The sequence below is a fragment of the Saimiri boliviensis genome, chromosome 9 (assembly GCF_048565385.1).
Source record: "Saimiri boliviensis isolate mSaiBol1 chromosome 9, mSaiBol1.pri, whole genome shotgun sequence".
NCBI classification, from domain to species: domain Eukaryota; kingdom Metazoa; phylum Chordata; class Mammalia; order Primates; family Cebidae; genus Saimiri; species Saimiri boliviensis.
Window position 1 is genome coordinate 1,558,141 of NC_133457.1, and position 22,412 is coordinate 1,580,552.

Genomic DNA, 22,412 nt, shown 5'->3' on the forward strand with positions numbered 1-22,412 from the left:
GTGCTGGGCACGTGTCTTCACTTGAAGAACAAGCTGAAGACCGGCATTCTTTCTTAAAGAGTCTCTCCGGCCGGGCGTGGTGGCTCACGCCTGTAATCCAAGCACTTTGGAGGCCAAGGCGGGTGGATCACCTGAGGTTGGGAGTTCAAAGACCAGCCTGACCAACATGGTGAAACCCCGTCTTTATAGACAAACAAACAAACAAACGAAAAAGAGTCTCTCCATTCTCTGTCGTTGCTGCTTCTATCCCTCTTCCAAAGCATTCTTGGGTTAGGATTTGGAGTTTTCTTTCTTCCAAAGCAAATCTTGGGTTACGATTTGGAGAGGGAAAAGGAAGGGAGAAAAATAAAACAAGAAAATATAAATTAATATCTCAGTTATGTAAACATATACACACATTGTCACAATGTCGCCAACATCAATATATCCGTCAAGACAGCTGGTTTGGGTTTGAAACTCTATTGCTGATCAGCTGTGAGAACTTAGATGAGTTACTGAAACCCAGAAAGCCTCACTTTCCTCCTCTGCACAATGAGGCTGAGCATTAGCCCAACTATTTTATAAGCCTAGTTTGAGGTCTAAAGTAAACAGCAATAACCCTGTTTTCTCGCTCTGTCGCCAGGCTGGAGTGCAGTGGCACGATCTCGGCTCACTGCAACCTCTGCCTCCTGGGTTCAAGCGAATCTCCTGCCTCGGCCTCCCGAGTAGCTGGGACTACAGCTATGAACCACCACACTCAGCTATATTTTTGTATTTTATTAGAGACAGGGTTTCACCAAGTTGGCCAGGATGGTCTCAATCTCCTGACCTTGTGATCTGCCTGCCTCAGCCTCCCAAAGTGCTGGGATTACAGGCGTGAGCCACCGCGCCCTACCCTCGAAGAACATTATTTTAATTATTTTCTCATTGTTTCTCAGGCCAAAGCCCAGGCTTCTATATAATGGCCCTATATTCCAGCAACTAGTAATTTAAGCTTTTTTCTCTATACCAACTTTTTAAAAACTACCAGAAGACACCTTTATCATCTTGTCTCAAGGCTACGTCGAGTCTCATGTCATAATCTAGCATGCAGGCACGTTGATTTGACAAGAGATCAAACTGGTCCACGGCCTGGGGTATACCATGATGGCTGGATAGTAGTGTGTACATCAGGTGCCTCGTTAAGATACAAGCTTGTCAGAAGGGAGAAGTTATAACCCATGAAATCCAGAAGCCAGCTACCTGAGTGACGTTTCTACAGATCTAACATTCTGGATCCTATTAAGATATTCCCACAGGCTGGGCACGGTGGCTCAAGCCTGTAATCCCAGCACTTTGGGAGGCCAAGGCAGGTGGATCACGAGGTCAAGAGATTGAGACCATCCTGGTCAATATGGTGAAACCCCGTCTCTACTAAAAATACAAAAATTATCTGGGCATGGTGGTGCGTGCCTATAATCCCAGCTACTCAGGAGGCTGAGGCAGGAGAATTGCCTGAACCCAGGAGGCGGAGGTTGTGGTGAGCCGAGATCGCGCCATTGCACTCCAGCCTGGGTAACGAGAGCGAAACTCCGTCTCAAAAAAAAAAAAAAAAAAGATATTCCCACAAAGTGAAAGGGAAGTTGGTACTGTGCATCAACTATAAACAAGAAAGATTGGCAGTGTTTGATAAGCCTCTATATTGGAGGCAAGATACGGCACATTTGAGTGTACTGCTCTGACCGGTATGGAGTAGGATTAATACAACCAGAGAGCTGGTCCAGAATGTGGACTGTAGACGAACCCAGCGCCAGCGCGTGCAAGGCATGGGCCCTGTGGCCGGCGGATGGAGCGGCCCCTGACGTTTCTGTAGTGAACGGGGGTGCTGTGTGGAGCCCACGGCAAGCCTCAAGGTGATAACCACGTGTGTGTTCCCAGGGTTTGAAGTAAAGGCGTGCCCTCTTTTCCAGATAACCCTTTTCCTTTTAAGAAACTTCTGTCTTGTTATTGAACTTTCTTTTTTTGTTTTTGTTTTTGTTTGTTTTTTTTTTGAGACAGAGTCTTGCTCTGTCACTGGAGTGCCGTGGCATGACCTTGGCTCACTGCAACCTCCACCTCCCAGGTGCAAGCAATTGTCCTGCTTCAGCCTCCTGAGTAGCTGGGACTACAGGCGCATGTCACCACACCTGGCTAACTTTTGTATTTTTGCTAGAGACGGGGTTTCACTGCATTGGCCAGGCGGGTCTTGAACTCCTGGTCTCAAGAGGTCCGTCCCGCTAGGCCTTCCAAAGTGCTGGGACTACAGGCTTGAGCTACCACACCCGACCGCTATTGAGCTTTAAAAAGACTGAACACCTGGCCGTATCAGCCGAGCCGCCCACAATGGACTAGATGTTATTTGATTCATTAGGCCACACAATTAAGCATGCATGGCAATACTTCATCAGCAAGTGGAAACGGTACACATGAAACCAGACTCCAGCAGATCCGGGGGCAGCAACGCAGTCACGTGTACTGACGGCTGGCGCTCCCGTGGCACGTTCCTCTGCTGCATTACCATCTTTCTTTCACCCAATGGTAAGTTTTTATGGCAATCTCCCTTTGAACAGATGGATGAAGAAGAACCTGGTTTATAGATTTCTTTTTTTCCAATACACTGGCAAGCTAGAAATAGAGCATTATAGCCACGATCAGAAGTGTGCTAAAACAAACAAACACACTAACAAAGAGAAATCCTGGCCAGGCACAGTGGCCCACGCCTGTAATCTCAGCACTTCAGGAGGTGGAGGCAGGTGAATCACCAGAGGTCGGGAGTTCAAGACCAGGACCAACATGGCGAGATCCTGTCTCTATTAAAAATGCAAAAAAAAATACTAGCTGGCGTGGTGGTGCATGCCTGTAATCCCAGCTACATGGGAGGCTGAGGCAGGAGAATCGCTTGAACCCAAGAGGCAGAGGTTGCAGTGAGCCAAGATTGCTGCCACCGCGCCCCAACCTGGGCGACAGAGTGAGACTCCGTCTCAAAAAGAAAGACCGCAAGATCTGTCCTCACAGAAGAGATAGAATGGTCTCCCAGCAGCTTGGCTGAGAGAACATCTGTGGGGTGAGATCACTACCCTATGAGACGCAGCATATGCTCTTAAACCAGCGACCAATACGTGGTGCTCCTTTTCCCATAGCCAGAATCTATGATTCTGAAAATAAAGAGGAAAAAATGATAATAGTTGCTCTCACTGTTCCTCCTAATAACCCACTTACAGAATTTTTGCTTCCTATTCCCATAGCCTTGAGAGCTTAGTTCCTAAAGGAACTGATTCTAGCAGGGGAACAACAATTGTTCTATTGAATTGGAAGCTGAGATTCCCATCTGGCAATTTCGGTTCCTCGTTATCGCTGGACGAACAGACAAAGGAAGAGGTTACTCCACCGGCTGCGGGGATTGCTACTGTTTAGCTATGTTAGCTGCTGCACAGCGTGGCCGGGCCATACTAGATCTGGAGCTGAAGGGACTCTCCAAGGAGCCGCTGCAATTTTTAGGTCCAAGAAAGACAGGGCTTTAGGCCGGGCGTGGTGGCTCACGCCTGCAATCCCAGCACTTTGGGAGGCCGAGGTGTGTGGAACATTTAAGGTCAGGAGTTTGAGACCAGCCTGGCCAATATGGTGAAACCCCACCTCTACTAAAACTACCAAAGTTAGCTGGGCGTGGCAGCGCCTGTAATCCCAGCTACTCAGGAGGCTGAGGCAAAAGAATCTCTTGAACCCAGGTGGTGGAGGTTGCAGTGAGCCAATATCTCGCCACTGAACTTCATCCTGGATAACAAAGAGAGACTCCATCTCAAAAAAAAAAAAAAAAAAAAAAAACAAAAAAAAAACAGCGGGGAGCTAAAAAGAAACTCAGACCCTTCTTGGTGACCTCAGCAGATAAGGAATAGTAACCAACTCTGGAAGCAAGGGAAATGTGGAATAGGTACTAGAAAAAGGAATTTATAAATAGCCACGGTGGCTTTGTGACCAGTGCTAGAAATAAAGTAGCAGGTGTTAATCCTTTTGTCTTCATTTGTTTCTCTGCTTTTTTTCCTCCTTTCAATTATTTTATATAAACAGTGTTGGTGATAATTAACTTTACCATATATAAAGAGTATATACATACACTATATATATATATATATATATTTTTTTTTTTTTTTTTTTTTTGAGGCGGAGTTTTGCTCTTGTTCCCCAGGCTGGAGTGCAATGGCTCGATCTCAGCTCACCGCAACCTCCACCTCCTGGGTTCAGGCAATTCTCCTGCCTCAGCCTCCTCAGTAGCTGGGATTACAGGCACGCACCACCACGCCCAGCTAATTTTTGTATTTTTAGTAGAGACGGGGTTTCACCATGTTGACCAGGATGGTCTCGATCTCTTGACCTCATGATCCACCCGCCTCGGCCTCCCAAAGTGCTGGGATTACAGGCTTGAGGCACCGTGCCTGGCCTATATATTCTTTTATGAATAAAAACAAATAATTAGCATCACCCAGAGTTAAGTGTGAAGAGTGTTAAGAGATTTATAACTCCATTTTGGGGGGAGAAGTTGAAAGCCTGTTTTCAAAGGGAAGTTACAGCTTGTTACCAGAAGCACAAAGTTACTATTGCGCAGTCAAGAGGTTTTCACGTGGGAGCGGACGATGCTTGGTAGCTGAGGGGGGATCTGTGATGCTTACTCACCTCCTGTCTCAGCCCCAGACGCAGCTTCTGCACTGTGCTCTGTGATGTTGGGGTTAGAGCTATGAGATCCACATTTCTTTTCTTTTTTTTTTTCTTTCTTGAGATGGAATCTTGCTCTGTCGCCCAGGCTGGAGAGCAGTGGTGTGATCTCAGCTCACCACAACCTCTGCCTCCCAGGTTCAAGTGATACTCCTGCCTCAACCTCCCGAGTAGCTGGGACTATAGGCGCACACCGCCATGCCCGGCTAATTTTTGTATTTTTTGTAGAGATGGGGTTTCTCCATGTCGGCCGGACTAAGTCTCGAACTCCTGACCTCAGGTGGTCCGTTCGCCTTGACCTTCCAAAGTGCCAGGATTACAGGCGTGAGTCACCGCTCCCGACCGCAAGCCACCATTTCTGAGACTCTTTACCAACTTTCTCTAGTTAAATTCTGCCAGTGAGAGGCATTGAGGGAACTCCGGAAAGGAGAAGAAGGGAGAAGACGCACTTTCTTTCCCCTGGCCATCGTCAGCATCTCTCCAGCACAGAGACAGAAAGCCCCTCACATCTTTTGGCACCCCGAGGATGGCCAGGCCACATCCCCTCTGGGTCTGGACACCAGCGGCATCGTGGCCTCCTAGAAGCCCCCGCCGCTCCTGGCTTAGCCACGGGGCACCTCTACGGAGGAGCGACGGCGGGGCGGGTGCGGCCAGTGAGTGACCACAGCTGTGTCCCGGTCGCGGCGAAGCCGCAGCCTCCCCCCAGACCCCACTCGGAGGCAGCGGCTCCTCACAGCGGTAAGGATGGCGGCTGCTTATGATTTCAATAATCTCCGAGTTAGGGCACTGTCCCTTTTCTTCCTTCAGGTGAGTAATTCCTTGTATTAACCTGCCTCTGCTTAAAACACCTGGTACGGTTTCTTTTTTTCCTAACTGGATTCAACAGACACCCACATGCATTTTTTATGTTGATAATAAAAATTTTAAAACACACACAGCATCCAAATAAAAATATTTAATATGTATGAACATCTTTTTCTCTCTCTCTCTCTCTCTTTTTTTTTTTTTTTCCGCCAGGCACCAGGCCGCAGTGCAGGGGCACGATCTCAGCTGACTGCAGCCTCCACCTCCCAGGTTCAGGCAGTTCTCCTGCCTCAGCCTCCTGAGTAGCTGGGACTACAGGCGCGTGCCACTACGTTCAGCTAATTTTTGTATTTTTCGTAGAGATGGGGTTTCACTGTGTTGGCCAGGATGGTCTCGATCTCTTGACCTCATGATCCGTCTACCTCAGCCTCCCAAAGTGTTGGGATTACAGGCATGAGCCACTGCGCCCTGCTGGATTCATGCCTGTAATCCTGGCACTTTGGGAGGCCAAGGCGTGTGGATTACCTGAGGTCAGTGGTTCGAGACCAGTCTGACCAACACGGTAAAACCCTGTCTCAAAAAATAAATAAATAAAATAAATGAATCAATAAATAAATGTATGAACATCTTTTATTGGTTTGAGTTTAACAAAAGCAGACAAACCTCCTCTAGAATTCAGCCTCCTTCTGTTGCTGGACAATGTGAGACCTCAGTTTCCCTTGGGGTCACATCACCATACATTAGTCTTCCTAGTGGCATTTTGCCCAGTTTCTAGCCTTCCCACAAACACAGAAACAGGATATACAGCCCCTCCTAGGGTGCTGAGACCAAAGACTAAAAGCATAATTAGACGTTAATAGAGGGAAGTCAAAATGATGACTTTCAAAAACTGCAGCCTCAGCATGTACCCATTACACAGAATGCTGTCTGCTTCTCAGTTCGCGTGGCAGTGAACCTGCCTGTCTTTGGAGATGGGGTCACGTGGGCCAGTCTTGCGACTGACATGTGAACTTCCTAGTCCTGTCAAATGTCATGAGGAGAGAGGTGATTTAAGCAGACATGCATGCTAGTGCAACGTGGAAGAAAATTTTTAAAGCGTTGGCACCACAGCCGGGCGCTGTGGCTCACGCGTGTAATCCCAGCACTTTGGGAGGCCGAGGCGGGTGGATCACGAGGTCAAGAGATCGAGACCATCCTGGTCAACATGGTGAAACCCCGTATCTATTAAAAATACAAAAAAAAAAAAAAAAAAAATTAGCTGTGCATGGTGGTGCGTGCCTGTAATCCCAGCTACTCAGGAGGCTGAGGCAGGAGAATTGCCTGAACCCAGGAGGCGGAGGATGCGGTGAGCCGAGATCGCGCCATTGCACTCCAGCCTGGGTAACAAGAGCGAAACTCCGTCTCAAAACCAAAACAAAACAAAAATAAATAAATAAATAAATGAAGGAATAAAGTATTGGCTCCTAAGAGAAGCATTCTTCCCCAGGAATGTGAAAACCTGTACAGGCTTCTGAGAAGTCTATACAGCTGGGGCAGTTTCAAAATGAGACAATGAGCAGAAAAATCAGAGTGTCCCTCCTTTGCCTTCCATGTTATTTCTGTGGCCCCCACCCCCGAACTGAGGGAATCTTTGTAAGCTGAAATGAAAAAAGGCATCTACAATAAAATGAGAGCTCCCACTGCCACTAGTATTGAAATTCCTGCTGTGGCTAAAGAAGCAACAGCAAATAGTTAGAAATATGCTTCCCTGTGTCCTCTTCAGTTCATCGACAGGAGTGGAGATGCTTCCACTGCACTTGGGAGAATAGGGATTTCATGTATGCAGATGGGCTACAGGCATGTATAAGATAACGTGCTCTGTCCGACGTTAAGAGATGGAGCCCATCCTGGCCAACATGGTGAAACCCCATCTCTACTAAAAATACAAAAATTAGCTGGGCGTGGTGGCGCGTGCCTGTAGTCCCGGCTACTCGGGAGGCTGAGGCAGGAGAATTGCTTGAACCCGGGAGGCGGATGCAGTGAGCCAAGATTGTGCCACTGCACTCCAGCCTGGCGCCAGAGCGAGACTCTGTCTCGGGGAAGAAAAAAAGGTAACGTGCTCTTTCACACTGTTGCAAAGGGACCTCCCCACAACATATTCCCAAAGGCTTATAATTTCAAAAGAGGCTCTTGAATTTTAAAAAGGCCTCCTCTAGATGGTAATCAGCCAAGATCGCACCACTGTACTCTAGCCTGGGAGAGAGAGCGAGACTCCATCTCAAAAAAAAAAAAAAAAAAAAATAGAGACTTCCTGTAACTTGAGTCGTGTTACCAATCATACCAGCTTTAGTAATTGTCAGAAGGTACAGAAGGAAGAATGGAAAGAAGAAAGATAATCCAGCAATTTAAAAATATTTTGAAGTGCAAAAAAATAAAATATTTAGAAGTGCAGAAAAGGGAGACCATGACATCATTTTACGTGGGACATGCTATTTGCTATAAGAAAAGATATTTTGTCCATTGCCCCGCAGATGAGGTAGAAGATGGAAAATATGTTTTGCGTGTGAAAATAGCACAGGAATATTAAGAGAGTTGTGTTGTTTCCTTCTCCTAAGAAAAATCTTTCACAGTCTCTTCTGCCAGTCTTTCTAGATGTACTTTGTCAAGATTCTCTTCTTTCTGCCCCAAACCATCGAGGCAGAATAAATTGCTCCACTGAGAATGGAAATTTAAGACTTGAGAGGAGTAGAGGAAGCCCTGAAACCCAGAAGAAATGTCACCTCTCCCAGGAAGAGTTAGCTTCTCCTTCTTCTGTGCTTCCGCATTCACATCTGTTGTAATTATTTGGTTGGACTCTATCTCTTTACTGGCAGGCAGGACACACGTCTTCTTCAGCTTAGTATTTCCCCAGCATTAGCCAGGACCTAGCACAAGAGGGTTTAATAAATGTTTAGCAAGTAATGATTGAACACAGGAAGGCGTGCTTTGAAACCAGATCTTAAACTAACCTCAGTAATGAACCTGCCTGGATAGTCAGGATAATAAAACATTCTTAAAGCACATTACCCAAAGCATCAGGATTTTAGCAAAAGGATGAGGAATGATCTCGAATCTGGAGGCCCCAGGTCAAGAACAGAATGAAGGAAAGGGAAGATCGTGGGAAGGGTGTCCTATAGAGACCACGCTTCTGAAGGCCATCTCGCAGCTCCCTTTGAGCGTTAGGATGTCACCTGCCGAGATAACCCCACGTGCATGATTAAGCACACACTCTTAGATTTGCATAAAATTTAATGTCTTTCCTGTCAAGGAGTCAGCCTTCTGGCAATGGGAACGATTTCTTCAATTACCTAGTCGCAAAGAAAAAAACAAATCTCCAGACAGGAAGCAGTGAGGAAAAATGGTGAACGGTTGAGGTCCTGAAACAATCAATTCAAAATGATGAACTCTTCGTGATCGAGAAAGAAATGCACGTCTGTGTTTCCGGATAGGACGAGCGCTGGCGTAGACTGCAGATGAGGTGCTTGCAGTGATGCCCTCAGTCTTTGATACTAACCGGCTCTGGAAACCAAGAAACCAAGACCCCGGTGCCTAGCCGGAGAATGGGGTGCAGCCTGCGAACTCAGCGCTGCTCCAGATATGCTCCTTGTTCTCAGAATGGGCGTCTGATGGGATTCTGATCGGATTTTTGCCAGTTTCCCCCTAAGGAACCAGCGCTCTGTGCCTATCTCAAAAAGGTGATGAGGGCCTTCTGAGATGGCACCCAGGCTTCCTAACGTCAAAGGACCCCCCTCTTTGGAGTCCCTGCTCGTTAATCCTGTTGCCTTTACCTGTCAAAATAATCCACAGAAAGAAAGCAAGAGAATTAGCTTATTTACAGACTGTATTTTCTTTTTTTTTTTCTTGTATTTATTTTTTATTTTTTGTTGTTTTTTTTTAATATATTTTATTGCATTTTAGGTTTTGGGGTACATGTGAAGAACGTGCAAGATTGTTGCACAGGTACACACATGGCAGTGTGGTTTGCTGCCTTCCTCCCCCTCACCTGTATCTGGCATTTCTCCTCATGTTTTCCCTCCCAACTCCCCACCCCCCGCTGTCCCTCCTCTAGTTCCGCCCAACAAACCCCAGTGTGTGAGGCTCCCCTCCCTGTGTCCATGTGTTCTCATTGGTCAACACCTGCCTATGAGTGAGAACATGCAGTGTTTGATTTTCTGCTCTTGTGTCAGTTTGCTGAGAATGATGGTTTCCAGGTTCATCCATGTCCCTACGAAGGGCACAAACTCATCATTTTTCATGACTGCATAATATTCCATGGTGTATATGTGCCACATTTACCCTGTCTAGTCTATCATTGATGGTCATTTGGGTTGGTTCCAAGTCTTTGCTATTGTAAACAGTGCTGCAATGAACATTCGTGTGCATGTGTCCTTATAATATATGGACTGCATATTTTTTTAAAGCCTATATAAAATTGTGGCCAATCAAATCTAGTCTTACAGATTAAAATAATACACAGTTAGGAAATGTTATAATGGCTGGATCCGACTCTAACACCTGAAATCACTTATCAATACCGAGATCACTCAAAGTAGGACAACCAAATTTTATGTGCCTTGTCATGTGGTACAAAATCAAGGATACAGAACCATGTGTGCAGTAGTCTTGAAGTTTAATGTAATCGAGACTCTAGTTCTAACCGTCAGTTAATAAGAAATGCAGGGGAGAAGGGTGTGTTCACAACCACAGAGATGCAATCAACCAACTCTTGAATATAGAGGTGCATCCAATGACCCCATTTCTTCAACAAAGCATGAAAAAAACGAAAAGAGAGAGCCGTGAGACTACTTCAAACCAATAATTAAAAAAAAAAAAAAAAAAAAAAAAAAAAAACCGGCCGGGTACGGTGGCTCGTGCCTATAATCCCAGCAATTTGGGAGGCCGAGGCAGGTGGATCACAAGGTCAAGAGATCGAGACCATCCTGGTCAACATGGTGAAACCCCGTCTCTACCAAAAATACAAAAAGTAGCTGGGCGTGGTGGCGCGCGCCGGTAGTCCCAGCTACTCGGGAGGCTGAGGCAGGAGAATCGCTTGAACCCAGGAGGCTGAGGTTGCGGTGAGCCAAGATGGCTCCGCTGCACTCCAGCCTGGGCAACAAAAGCAAAACTCCATCTCAAAAAACAAACAAAAAAACTCAATATTTGAGCTAATTGGAGAAAATTGAACTTAAGTCATTAAGTGACCCTAAGAGATGATTATTGATTGGCACTCTTACTGCATGTGATAATGGCATTATGTGCTTGTGTTTAGTTCTGATTTTGGCCTGGGCGCACTGACTCACGCCTATAATCCCAGCACTTTGGGAAGCAGAAGCAGGTGGATCATCTGAGATTGGGGGTTCGAAACCAGCCTGGCCAACATGGCAAAAATCCTTTTCTACTAAAGTAGTGGTGGGTGCCTGTAATCCCAGGTATTCAGGGAGGCTGAGGCACGAGAACCGCTTGAACCTGAGGTTGCAGTGAGCTGAGATCACATCACTGCACTGCAGCCTGGGTGACAGAGGGAGACTCCATCTCAAAAAAAAAAAAAAAAAAGAAGTTCTGATTTTGGTCAGGAGTGGTGGCTCACACTTGTAATCCCAGCACTTTGTGGGGCCCAGGCAGGTGGATCACCTGAGGTCGGGACTTCGATACTAGCCTGGCCAACATGGTGAAACCTCATCTGTACTAAAAATACAAAAATTAGTTGGGCGGTTGAGGCAGGAGAATCTCTTGAACCCAGGAGGAGGAGTTTGCAGTGAGCCAAGACCGTGTCACTGCACGAGATCATGTCACTGCACTCCAGTCTGGGTGACAGAGGAAGGCTCTGTCTCAAAAATAAATAAATAAATAAATAGTTCTGATTTTATGGGTATAATGGTACATTTCTAGGATCTGCTTTAAAATAACCAAACAGGGAAAAGGAAAACGACAGATGAAACAAGAATAGTGATAATTACTGAATTTAGGTGTAGGTTACATAGGATTCATTATGTCATTCTCTAGAGTATGTTTGAAATTTCCGTAACTAAAACAAACTATAATTAACACCAGAACCGAATAAGGGGATTTCTGGAAAAGCAGAAATGATTTGACATTAAAAATATTTTACCATGACAAAAACTTAAAGGAAAAAAGCCATTTGATCAACTTAATAGATGTTGAAGAGGTCTTTTTAAAAGTCAATATATAGTCCTAATTTTAATAACCAAAAAAGGAAGAAACTACAGAGGATTTGCTAAATATATTAGGGTACCTACACCTGATAAATACCACACATTTGTTTAAAATGATGTTGTAGAAAAATGACTAGTAACATGGAAATGTGTTCATGAATTTACTAAGTGAAAAAAATGTTTACCCAAAAGAGAAACGTATGATTTCGTTGGATAGTAATATGTCCACAAAAATGTGAAGAGTGGTTAGATGTGGGTGTGGGTTTCAGTTTGCTTGTGACTTTCATTTTCTCTTTTGTACTTAGCTGTATTTTCCAAAGTGTCTGAGGAGGCCTGTGTTTTTAATCAAGGGAAAGCACACAATGTTACTCTAATTTTGAAATTTCAGACTCTCGTGGTCATTTCTGCAGTGATGAATACGCCGATGAACTCTCATCTTACCATTTTTTTTATTTTGTCCAGAAGTCTGTCCCCAAGAGACTTGTCAAATGCCTCGTTGGAATTAAAATCCATAGTGTTGGCCGGGCGCGGTGGCTCACGCCTGTAATCCCAGCACTTTGGGAGGCCGAGGCGGGTGGATCACGAGGTCGAGAGATCGAGACCTTCCTGGTCAACATGGTGAAACCCCGTCTCTACTAAAAATACAAAAAATTAGCTGGGCATGGTGGCGCGTGCCTGTAATCCCAGCTACTCAGGAGGCTGAGGCAGGAGAATTGCCTGAACCCAGGAGGCGGAGGTTGCGGTGAGCCGAGATCGCGCCATTGCACTCCAGCCTGGGTAACAAGAGCGAAACTCCATCTCAAAAAAATAAATAAATAAAATAAAATAAAATCCGTAGTGTTTTCAGTATTCCCAATGTCATGTCATAATTGTAATAAAAATCAGAGACCCTGTTGAACGATAGTGTTCATATTTGCTATGGTTTGAAAATCCCCTTCAAACCTCATGTTCAAATGTAATTGCCAGTGTAACCATGTTGAGAAGTGGGGCCTTTAAGAAATGATTAGGTCATAGGCTGGGCACGGTGGCTCGCGCCTGTAATCCAAGCACTTTGGGAGGCTGAGGCGGGCGGATCACCTGAGGTCAGGAATTCGAGACCAGCCTGACCAATATGGTGAAACCCTTTCTTTAAAAAAAAAAACTTTTTCAAAGTTTTATATATATAAAATTGTGTGTACCATGCACTGATATTTAGAAGTACTGAAAAGACACACACACACACAAAAAAAAAAATCCACTAGAAGAAATCAGCATCCTCCTAAGCTGCATGTTTTCCAAAAGGTAGTCATTGAGCCTGGCACTGTAGTTCCACTCGTAAGTAAGATCAAGCTTCTCTCTATAAGTGGATTTGGTTTATTTTTAGTCTGATTATTAAATTTCTATGGTAGATATAAACTTGCTTACAGAAGAGCATTTCCTCAGTTAAAGTTTTACAGTTCATCTTTAAAAATAAGCTTCAGAGGCCAGGCGCGGTGGCTCACGCCTGTAATCCCAACACTTTGGGAAGCCAAGGTGGGCAGATCACCTGAGGTCAGGAGTTTGAGACTAGCCTTGCCAACATGGTGAAACCCCATTTTTTTTTTTTTTTTTTTTTTTTTTTTTTTTTTTTTTTTGAGACGGAGTTTCGCTCTTGTTACCCAGGCTGGAGTGCAATGGCGCGATCTCGGCTCACCGCAACCTCCGCCTCCTGGGCTCAGGCAATTCTCCTGCCTCAGCCTCCTGAGTAGCTGGGATTACAGGCACGCGCCACCATGCCCAGCTAGTTTTTTGTATTTTTAGTAGAGACGGGGTTTCACCATGTTGACCAGGATGGTCTCGATCTTTCGACCTCGTGATCCACCTGCCTCGGCCTCCCAAAGTGCTGGGATTACAGGCTTGAGCCACCGCGCCCGGCCGAAACCCCATCTTTACTAAAAATACAAAGATTAGCCTGGTGTGGTGGCACATATCTGTAATCCCAGCTATTCAAGAGACTGAAGCAGGAGAATCGCTTGAAACCGGGACGCACAGGTTGCAGTGAGCCAAGATCACACCACTTCACTCCAGCCTGGGTAACAGAGCAAGACTACTCTGTCTCAAAAATAAGATTAAATAAAATAAATAAAAATAAAAATAAGCTCGAGAGGGCCGAGCATAGTGGCTCACGCCTGTAATCCCAGCACTTTGGGAGGCCAAGGCAGGCGGATCACCTGAAGTCAGGAGTTCAAGAACAGCCTGACCAACATGGTGAAACCCTGTCTCTACTTAAAAATACAAAAATTAGCCGAGTGTGGTGGTGCATGCCTGTAGTCCCAGCTACTCGGGAGCCTGAGGCAGGAGAATTGCTTGAACCGAGGAGGCAGAGATTGCAGTGAACCGAGATTGCGCCACTGCACTCCAGCCTGGCGTCTGGCGACAAAGTGAGATTCTGTCTAAAAAAAAAAAAAAAAGTATTGAATCTCTGCATAAATTGTTGAACTGTTATTTTAATGAATATGTCTTACCCTACATGTTCTCATCCTTTTGACACAACTTCCAAACCACAGATTGGAGAAACATATAAAACTGAAAGTGAGAATTTATAATACCGAAAGTTTCAAGTTGAGCAAAGTTTTGACTAATACCATAAGACTTACATTAATAATAGTATCATTTATCATTTAATTCCAGTGACTTCAAGAGCTACATGATACATCAAAGACTTTAACAAACTGCCATCTCTTTTCGTAGTCTTATAAAATGTTTGATGTATGTTACACTGGTGTGCAATCATGCAGTTATAGAAACTGGGAGAAAAGGCCAGGCACGGTGGCTCACCCCTATAATTCCAACACTGTGGGAGACCTGCTGAGGTCAGGAGTTCAAGACCAGCCTGGCTAATATGAATAAACCCCATCTCTACTAAAAAATACAAAAATTAGCCAGGTATGGTGGCTCATGCCTCCAATCTCAGCGGCTCAGGAGGCTGAGGCAGGAGAATCACTTGAACCCAGGAGGTGAAGATTGTAGTGGGCTGAGATCGCTCCACTGCACTCCAGCCTGGGCAACAGAGCAAGATTCTGTCTCAAAAAAAAAAAAAAAAAAAAAAAAAAAAAAAAAAGAAAGAAAGAAACTGGGGAAAAGCAGAACATTTAGCCCACTTTTCTTTTTATTGTAACAATTTTAAGGCAAAGTTATAGACGCTCATCTGTGTTATATGATAGGATATTATAAAGCATTAGTCTTTAGGGTTAACCTGATATTTTTGTGTTTTTGTTTCTTGCCAATGTAAAATTTCTTAGGGGAGATGAAAGTAGACACACACACACACACACACACACACACACACACACACACACAGAGTACAGCCCAGTGGTAACATCATTAAATTCTTTTACAGCAAAAGGATTGTTTCCATTACCAAGTCGTTCACATGTAATTTATTTGTGAAATTTGAGGTAAATGGTTCCCTTCAGGCTGGGCACAGTGGCTCATGCCTGTAATCCCAGCAATTCGGGAGGCCAAGGCAAGGGGATCACCTGAGGTCAGGAGTTTGAGACTAGCCTGGCCAACATGGCAAGACCCTGTCTCTAGTAAAAATACAAAAATTAGCCAGGCGTGGTGGCGGACACCTATAATCCCAGCTAGCTATGAGAATCACTTGAACACCAGGGCCAGAAGTTGCAGTGAGATAAGATCGCCCCATTTCACTCCACCCTGGGTGAAAGAGAAATTCCATCTAAAATTTAAAAAGAAAAGTTCAGGGCCGGACGCGGTGGCTCACGCCTGGAATCCCAGCACTTTGGGAGGCCAAGGCGGGTGGATCACGATGTCAAGAGATCAAGACCATCCTGGTCAACATGGTGAAACCCCGTCTCTACTAAAAATACAAAAAACTAGCTGGGCATGGCGGTGCGTGCCTGTAATCCCAGCTACTCAGGAGGCTGAGGCGGGGGAATTGCCTGAACCCAGGAGGCAGAGGTTGCGGTGAGCCGAGATCGCGCCATTGCACTCCAGCCTGGCGACAGAGCAAGACTAAATAAATAAATAAATAAATAAATAAATAAAATAGAAAAAATAAAACTGCTTTGGCTAAAATGGGTGAGGAAGAGCTTCGAGTCCCACTTAACTAGGCTTCCCTGAGTGATCCCTGAGCAAAGAGTGCTTCTCAGAGCACCTCCAGCCCAGAATGTCTCCTTTCTCAGATGGGAACTGAGGACAGGAAGATTGTCAACACGAGCTATTGATCGGTGACTAAACCCTAGGCGTCTTTATTCACAATTAACTTCACCATGCTATTGAGAATAGAAAAATGTCATAAGCATATGTAAAATACCAGTTGTTAAATCAGAATAAGAGTGAAGTAAAAAACTGAGAAAAGCACATTGTGTATATCTTTGTTTTTTGTTTGTTTGTTTGTTTGTTTTTTGAGACAGTTTTGCTCTGTTGCCAGGCGCCAGGCTGCAGTGCAGTGGTGTGATCTCAGCTCACTGCAACCTCCATTTCCTGGGTTCAAGCAATTCTCCTGCCTCAGCCTCCCGAGTAGCTGAGACCACAGGCACGCGCCACCACGCCCAACTAATTTTTGTATTTTTTAGTAGAGACAGGGTTTCACCATGGTCTCGATCTCTTGACCTCGTGATCTGCCTGCCTCGGCCTCCCAAAGTGCTGGGATTACAGGCTTGAGCCACCGCACCCGGCCGCACATTGTGTATATCTTGACAAACCTAACCACAAATCATTTATTTTTTGCCCAAGATTAAAGGAAATGTTGGGTATTTGATCTGATATTTCCAGTAAGATACATTAGCACTGGTATTCCTTAATATATATTGGCCATTTTTTGTTTGTGATAAATGAAAACAACCCAGGAAATAGGCTGAATTTAAAATAAAAATAATTTATTACTTTTAGTGAATAAAAACACCACACCCTGCTGATACTGCCAAATGGAAATATCTAATTCTTCTTAGGAGGCCTCTTTCACCCTTATTTTTTCTTTTTTTTTACTAATGGTGCAAACATGGTGTAATAAGTTCTCTGTAATGGCCTTTCATATCTTACATTGAAATCAAATGCTCAGTTTTCAATCTCTACCTCAGATTTGAAATGATTATGCTGATAAGTAGTAAATAGATCTAGAAGAGACACACTTCCAATTAATATGATACATTTATTTTAAAATAATATGAGTCCTGAAAACAAACACAGCCAAAACATGCCTTAGAACTTGGCTGTAAATCTCAGTCGCTGGTTCTCTGAACTGCAGCGGTAGGAACGTTTCCATGGTAAAAATTTACGTCTTGTTTAACACTGAGTTGAGAAGACCATTTCATTAACACAGGTATGACTTAGGATGGCAGCAGAGAGAAACCTGTGTACATTGAAACCATTCTCGGCCGGCCGTGGTGGCTCACGCCTGTAATCCAAACACTTTGGAGGCTGAGGCGGGCGGATCACCTGAGGTTGGGAGTTCAAGACCAGCCTGACCAACATGGTGAAACCCCATCTTTAAAAAAAAAAAGAAAAGAAACTGCCATTCTCTACATGTGAACACAATGTTAGGTTCTGTACCAGCACTCCATCTCAAGCTGATATTTACAAATGTTTGCTCCCCAACTTGGAATCTCACTGCTCCATTTCTGCAGCTGTAATTGAGTTTCAAAGTTATGCAGCAAGAATTATTTTATAAAAATTTTTATTACAGTAGGCTAAATGAATGCAAAGCAGAATAATCCATTTATAAACAAAAATTAAAATTATAGACACTATATGAATGGTTTCTTTTTAAAACTCTTCAATTAAGTACTGCTTCTACCCAGACCAAGAATATTTTGAAAGCGTGAATGAAGTGGAAGGCAAAATCAATGCCAATGAGCTTATTTTACTTTTTATTTTTTTTTAACGTTTCTTTTTTTCAAGATGGAGTCTTGCTTTGTCACCCAGGCTAGAGTACAGTGACGTGATCTTGGCTCACTGCAACCACCATCTCCCGAGTTCAAGCAATTATCCTGCCTCAACCTCCCCAGTAGCTAAGATTACAGGCATGCACCACCATATCCAGCTAGTTTTTTTATTTTTAGTGGAGACTGGGTTTCACCATGTTGGCCGGACTGGTCTCAAACTCCTGACCTTGTGATCCACCTGCCTTGGCCTTCCAAAGTGCTGGGATTACAGGTGTGAGCCACTGCTCCCGGCCTTACTTTACTTTTTAGCATGTATGAGGGTATGACGTCTAGATCCATGTGTCAATTGCTTTTTTAAAATATGCATATTGAAAATGGAAAGATTGCAAAATTCAATAATGCTACAGATTGAATAAATAAAAATTTAGTTTTAGGTTTCAAAATAAAACTCATAAACAATAAATTACTTTGGGATTTTTTTTTCTTTTTTGTTTCCCTAACCTCACCCTCCAAATTATTTTGTTTGAATGCTTTAGTTTTGAGTACTATTGTAAACAAAGTTCACTGCTGAATCTTATGGTCAAAGCTTTCATATTTCTTCTCTTTCAGGTCAGTAAAGAAAACATTTTTCATGTCTATGTTTTGAAAAGAATCATAATCAAAATTGAAAACAACAGTGCAAGTCTCTTGAAATCCAAAATGAATCATAAAAATATTAAAGTATGATTAATACTATTAACTCTTTTGCACTGCAAGAATTACTTGGGCACTTAGCCAATATTTATAATAACATGCAACTATATGAGAAACTTAGTCATCTGTTTTTAGGTGCATAAATGTCTAAACCTATTAATTCTCGATGAGAGATAAATATAGAATAAGCTAAAAACATTTTTCAAACTAACCACAATCCCTCTCTCTATTAGACTAGAGACAGGGGAAATGTAAATACTTGGGAAAACCTTGAGCTTAATCGGAAAGTTATGCCCCTCACCTTGCTAAACCCCTTCCTAAGAACTTCTCCTCTAACCATCTGTATGATGATCTTCTACAAATAAAGATTCAGTAATAATAATTACAATAAAATAATGGCAACACCTTGTATTGAATGTTACTTTGCTATTTACAAAGTCCTTTCATTTAATTATTTCATCTGACACAATAGCTCTATGAAATAGTCATGGTGGATAAAATCAACTCATTTCACAGCTGAGAATTCCTTTCACTTATTTGAAGGAAAATATATATATATTGAAGGGATATAGATATATATAGTAGCTGGAATTACAGGTGTATGCCACCACACCTGGCTAATTTTTGTATTTTTGGTAGAGACAGGGTTTCAACATGTTGGCCAGGCTGGTCTCAAACTCCTGACCTAGTGATCCACGTGCCTCCACCTCCAAAAGTGCTGGGATTACAGGTATGAGCCACTGCTCCCAGCCTGATTTTACTCCCATTACTAATGCTGTCCTTTCTTCTCTCCTCAGCAAACTGCAGGCCTCCCCATTCACAGACCCTCCTCCTTCTTCACAATGCACAGCCTTGCCATGGGCCTCATCTGAACCTATTGAAACTATTGAAGGGAGATACATATATATACATATATATATATATGTGTGTGTGAGTATATATGTGTGTATATATATATATATATAAAATGGGAGATATATATATATATATTTTTATATATATATATATATTTCCCTGTCTCTAGTCTGATAAAGAGAGGGATTGTGGTTACTCTGAAAAATGTTTTTAGCTTATTCTATATTTATCTCTCATTGAGAATAGGTTTAGACATTTATGCACCTAAAATAGTTTTAGCTATATATACTAGAGCTGGGGCTAGAATTTAAGATTATCTGATGCTCAGTCCAGTTCTCTTTCCCTGTACAATACAGTTTTCCTGAATTTTTTCTTTCTTTTTTTTTTTTTTTTTTTTGAAACGGAGTTTCACTCTTGTTACCCAGGCTGGAGTGCAATGGCGCATTCTCGGCTCACCGCAACCTCCGCCTCCTGGGTTCAGGCAATTCTCCTGTCTCAGGCTCCTGAGTAGCTGGGATTACAGGCACGTGCCACCACGTCCAGCTAATTTTTTTGTATTTTTAGTAGAGACGGGGTTTCACCATGTTGACCAGGATGGTCTCGATCTCTTGACCTCGTGATCCACCCGCCTCGGCCTCCCAAAGTGCTGGGATTACAGGCTTGAGCCACCCCACCCGGCGAATTTTTTTTTTTTTTTTTTTTTTTTTTTAGACAGAGTCTCGCTCTGTCACCAGGCTGGAGTGCAGTGGTGCAATCTCGGCTCACTGCAACCTCCGCCTCCTGGGTTCAGGTAATTCTCCTGCCTCAGCCTCCCGAGTAGCTGGGACCACAGGCACATGCCACCAAGTCCAGCTACTTTTTGTATTTTTAGTAGAGACGGGGTTTCACCATGTTGGCCAGGATGGTCTCAATCTCTTGACCTTGAAATCCACCGGCCTCAGCCTCCCGAAGTGCTGGGATGACAGGCGTGAGCCACCGCGACTGGCCTGAATTTTTTTAAAGTTGTTTTAACTTAAATACAAGTCAAATTCTTCATTTAGTTTCCTCTCATAAAATTCCAATTTCAGGGTTAAGAATTCTGAAAACGTGAAAGGAAATAAAATGTGAACAAAGCGTGGATTTACGAACATTCTTAGGCATGGATTCACCAAAGGCAACCCAAAAGGAAAAAGGGTATAACCTAATACCATCTTTCAAAAAGTAATGATTAAGGAAGACAACAGTCTCAGAGAAACAAGGGAGAGCTGGTTTAACTCCACTGTTAAGCCGAAGTTCACCTCCCCCAAAGTTGTATTAGCTTCTTAAACAGAAGAAGCCAGGCGCGGTGGCTGAAGCCTGTAATCCCAGCACTTTGGGAGGCTGAGGCGGGCAGATCACCTGAGTTCAGGAATTCGAGACCAGCCTGACCAATCTTTAAAAATAAAAATAAAATAAAATAAATAGAAGAAAAAGTACTGAGATTCAAAGCCTTGCCCAAGAGAAAATCACATTGAATACAGTGAGAATCAAGTCAAGAAGTCTTCCACCTCATAACAGAGTCAAGCCTGAACAGAACTGAGCAAGCAGAAAAACAACGAAAATAAATGCAATGGAAGCTCTGAAAACATACTATAGGAAAAGGAAGAAGGAAAGAAGAAAGGGGGAGGGAGGGAAGGAGAGAAAAGACCTTGAATAAAAATCGACTTGAAGATCAGAAGGAAATCATTAACATTTGTTTCATGCCATAACATACATTAATGAGACTATTAATTCAATAAAGTGTGAGCTCAAGGAAGACGCGATAAAACCACAGAATGAGATTAAAAGGAAGATGATACTGAAACTGTCATCTTAGGACTAATCAATAAACTAGAAGATGGCAAGGAAGAATAGATACCACCGAATATAAAATTATAGGGGCACAGTGGCTCATGCCTGTAATCCCAGCACTTTGGGAGGCCAAGGAGGGTGAATCACCTGAGGTCAGGAGTTCAGGACCAGCCTGGCCAACATCGTGAAACCCTCTCTCTACAAAAACTACAAAAATTAGCCGGTCGTGGTGGTGCACCTGTAGTCCCAGCTACTCGGGAGGCTAAATTGGGAGAATTGCTTGAACCTGGGAGGCAGAGGCTGCAGTGAGCCAAGATCACACCACTTTACTCCAGCCTGGGCAACAAAGCAAGTCGCCATCTCAAAAAAAAAAAAAAACAACAACAACAACAAAGAAAAAAACAAAGAAAAGAAACGTGACTCAAGAGCACAGATTCAGTAATGGGATCTTTCTAGTATAAAGATAATAACAGATAGTTTTAAACATAAAAGAACTGGGAATATCACCAAAGCGCCTTCTTGAAAAAATGTCCGACAATGAAATCTAAGCAAATAAGAGGTGAATCAAAGTAAAGATCAGATCAGAGAAGCTTTGGTACAAAGATGGGTGGAGAACAAAACTTCCATTTAAACCAAGAAGTTATACTAAAATAGTGGAAACTGTAATTACAGAAAGTAAACATTGTAAATCTGGATAAGTTGAAAATAATAATATAGCAGCCAAGGAAGACGGGCAAAAGAGGAGATAAAATACTGATAATGTTCACACTTTATTCTGCCTGAAATTGAGAGGAAAATACTTTTTAAAAAATTATTTTAGGTCGAGTGCGGCGGCTCACACCTGTAATCCAAGCACTTTAGAGGCCAAGGCAGGCAGATCACCTGAGGTCGGGAGTTGAAGACCAGCCTGACCAACATAGTGAAACCCTGTCTTTATAAAAAAAAAAAAAAATTAAAAAAATTATTTTATTTTCTTGGTGACAGAGTCTCACTCTGTCACCCAGGCTGGAGTGCAGTGGCATGATCTCAGGTCACTGCAACCTCTGCCTCCCGAGTTAAAGCAATTCTCCTGCCTTAGCCTCCTGAGTGGCTGGGTTTATAGGCATACACCACCACACATGGAGGATTTTTGTATTTTTAGTAGAGATGGGTTTTAACCATTTTGCCCAGGCTGGTCTCGAACTCCTGACTTCAGGTGGTCCACCCGCCTAGGCTTCCAAAAACTTAGATTAAGGCGTGAGCCAACGCGCGCATCCAGAAAATACTTTTAAATGTTCTTCATAACCTCTTTTATAACTTTAGAGGAATATTTTAGGAAATATTTCTTGGAGAGGAGAAACAATTTTTTTGAAGTTCAGCAATTCCTCCAGTTACGTTTCATTTTATTTTTCTTCTATTGAATTCAACAGTTTTTATTGAGAAATAATATTTATGCCATGAGGACATTTTTATACAATATCACTATTTGAGTGCATGCATAAAAAGAGGCAAG

General features: G+C 43.3%; 1 pseudogene; it reads left to right on the plus strand.

The window, feature by feature from the left end:
- The first annotated feature begins 2,387 nt into the window (after positions 1–2,387).
- Positions 2,388–22,412, plus strand: part of LOC120368308 (argininosuccinate synthase pseudogene) — a 29,953-nt pseudogene continuing 9,928 nt past the window's right edge.